The following is a 3,423-nucleotide window of genomic DNA, read 5'->3' on the forward strand; positions in this document are numbered from 1 at the left end:
CTGCCTATGCACATCTTTCCCCTTCTTCCCCTACAGGAAGACTCATCCTGACTTCCTTTCTTACTCCCACTCTGATCCAAAGCTCCACCCACCTTCTAACACCCTTTGACTGCCAGCAGGGATAATGGCATAACTGCTGCTGTAGTGTATGGTGGATGTAGTGTTGTCAGAGCCAAGTTAGGTGTCTCCATTTTAACTGAAAGGTGGGATACTACAACTCTGGTTGAGGTGTGGTACCCCTGTAGCGACTGGACCCTCAGGGGTGCCACATATGGATGCTCAATACGGAGGTGGGGTGTCAAAATTCAAACCCAGAGGCTCTTGTGCACCAGGTGTCAGCTCATCCCTCTGAGCTATTCAGCTTGCTGGACGCTCCTTCCTAACCTAGATACAAGTATCTGTGTTGTTTCTGAGTGGCTCCACCCCGAATGAACACCCTACTTAAACCTGGCACTTCCTTCATTGTGAGATTATTGACCTACCAGCTTTTAATCAAGCTTCTTTTCACCTGCTGATCCTGTAAGCTTCATTGCTGCTCCTGTGTACTGACCCCTGGCTATTCCTGGCTACGCTCCCTGCCCCTGTGCAGCACAAATGCATGCTTAGTAGCTCCCGGCTCCAGCTGAAGTCCCCTCCTCCATTAGCAGGCCTTGTCTCCCCTCCCTTTGCTAGTTAGTCCCCTTATCTTACACAGGCCCAGTCTTTCTCCACCATGTTAGTTTCTCCAGGTCCCAGCCTACTGATCTGGCCAATTCCTGATATGATCGTGTGGTTGCGGACTTGGCTAGATCCAAGGTGGCTGTAGCTGTGATCGGACTACACAGGGCGGGGTTTTGAGATACCGCTACCTTTCCAGTCATGAGGGACATGAAGACTCTAGACTTTGACGATCTTCTTGCTGCTTTTGATATCCCTGATGCTTCAAGTTTGCATGCCAAGGAAGCTATAAGAAAACCATCTCAAACCATCAGGAATGTGTTTGGATAAGAATCTGTCTTTTGGTCCAGTATGTGCCCATCCCTGATGTTCCAGCAGTTAGCGTTATTGTGAAAAACACCAGCCGACAGGAGTGATTTGAGGCATCTGAAAAGAATGAAAATCTCAATGGTCCAACTGTAATGCTGAATGGTTTTCGTGGCCCTGAAGTGGGCCTTGATCCCCATGCTGTTGGACCAGGCTATGGAAAATCTGAACCTGGATTCATCAATGGGGACAACTCATGGAGCTACACAGAAAAAATAAAATCGCACAATGCAACTTTTACCAGTTTAGCAGTATTTCTAGCCCTGAGCCAGAAGATTCAAAGGATATTGTTCTTAAAAAGCAGAAGGTAGCAGAGTCTCCATACTTCCCACAGCTTTCCAAGTACTATCCTGAAGAAGAATGCATGGTCAATTATCTTAGAAAGCCCTCGGAACCAGAACTGAATATGTTTGATGAATACTGTCGAAAAGAGCAGAAATCTGGCTGCATGGAAGCAGAGAAGGCTAGATCTGAGCAAATACGAGGTATCGACAAAAGCAGCAGCTTGCTTGGTTCATCTATGACTTTTAGGGATGCTCAGGACAGCAATATTGATGAGTGAGTGTATTCGTTTCTATTCGCATGGATAGAACGGAATTCGGGTTACTCGTTACATTGCGAGTATTTGTGTACTCACCTCGCTATATTCCAATTTTGCCTGCTTTGCAGCCACTAGACATGCTGGGCTTCTTCACCAATCGCAGTAATACTGCAGACATCTTGGTTGTGGCATTACTGTGATTGGCTGGCCGCCCAGCATCATAGGGTTTATTTAAGCCCTGCCGCCGTCATTTTGCTCTCATTGCATCCAGAACCTGCGTTCTACAAGCATAGAGAGAGATTGCTCAGCTGCTAGGGAGAGTCTTTAGGCCTCTTGAAAACACAAAAGACCTTTTCAGGGCTACCTGCAGTGTATACTATGTCAGTGTAGAGTAGGGAGAGAAAGATACTCGAGCAGGGACAGTGGAGCCAGTCACTAGCTCCATAATACCACCAAAATATAGCTCTTTTCAGAGCTGAAGACATACAACAAAGTCAGAGCACAGGGGGAGAGATTGGTTATTGGGTAGGGAGAGGTTAAAGTGCTCTTCCAGTGTCCATCTTAAAACAGCTCTTGTTAGAGACAAAGCAATATTTTTACAACATACAGAGTAGTAGCATTTTACGCTGCTTTTTTTTTTTAAAGCACCTGTCTATTTTCCCCGCTGTTTTTGAGTTAGTGCCCTACGCAAAGCAGTAGTCCAAACATTTCCTACTGCTTTCTACCAAGCATCCACCAGGCCATTTTGCTCGCTCCCCGCTGTTTTTGTGGTCACAGCCTTCCTTCTGCTGTCCAAATTAGTCCACTCAAAAATTGTTGGTTAGTGCTCTATGCAAAGCAGTAGTCCAAACATTTCATACTGCCTGCTACCAAGCATGCACCAGGCCATTTTTACCATTGTTTTGTGGTCACAGCCTGGCTTCTGCTGTACACATTAGTCCACTGAAAAAGGCGGTTAGTTCCCTACGCAATGCAGTACTCCAAACATTTCCTACTGCCTGCTACCAAGCATGCACCAGGCCATTTTCCCTGCTTTTTATGTGGTCAAAGCCTGCCTTCTGTTGTCCACATTAGTGAACTGAAAAAGGCAGTTAGTGCCCTATGTAAAGCAGTAGTCCAAATATTTCCTGCTGCCTGCCACCAAGCACGCACCAGGCCATTTTTTCCGCTTTTTTTGGTCACAGTCTGCCTTCTGCTGTCCACTTTAGTCCACTCAAAAAGGCGGTTAGTGCCCTACACAAAGCAGTAGTCCAAACATTTCCTACTGCCTGCTACCAAGCATGAACCAGGCCATTTTTCCCGCTGTTTTTGTGGTCACAGCCTGCCTTCTGCTGTCTACATTAGTCCACTGAAAAAGGTGGTTTGTGCCCTATGCAAAGCAGTAGTCCAAACATTATCAGAGTTGGGGCACGTTTTAAATCAATAGACTGATCAGTGGCTCTCCCCGCTGCACCTCCAACCCAGTCTGGTCATCTGCGATAATGGGCATAACCTGGTGGCAGCCTTAAAAGTCAGCAAGTTGGTACACGTGCCATGCGTGGCTCACGTGCTGAACCTAGCTGTTCAGAAATTTCTGAAAAGTTACCCTGCCTTGCCATACCTACTTGAGAAGATACGCCGTATTAGTGCCCATTTCCACCATTCCTCTATCGCTTTTGCTGGTCTACAGCGCTGCAAAAGCGCTTGACTTTGCCAAGTTACTGACTTATTTGTGACCTGCCCACGCGGTGGAACTCAACCTATCATATGTTGGCGATGATTAGTGAGCAGCAGAGGGCAGTAGCTGAATACCAGATTCAACATGCCAGTCAGACTGAGAGTCAGCCACCACACATAACAACTCTCGTCTCGACTGAGTG

The 3,423-nt window shown here is 46.8% G+C and overlaps 1 pseudogene; it reads left to right on the forward strand.

The window, feature by feature from the left end:
* The first annotated feature begins 623 nt into the window (after positions 1-623).
* Positions 624-1,585, forward strand: LOC141096910 (zinc finger protein 592-like; annotated as a pseudogene).
* The last annotated feature ends 1,838 nt before the right edge of the window (positions 1,586-3,423 follow it).

This window comes from Dendrobates tinctorius, unplaced genomic scaffold, assembly GCF_039654945.1.
Source record: "Dendrobates tinctorius isolate UK_male_01 unplaced genomic scaffold, ASM3965494v1 ptg000081l, whole genome shotgun sequence".
Classification (NCBI taxonomy): domain Eukaryota; kingdom Metazoa; phylum Chordata; class Amphibia; order Anura; family Dendrobatidae; genus Dendrobates; species Dendrobates tinctorius.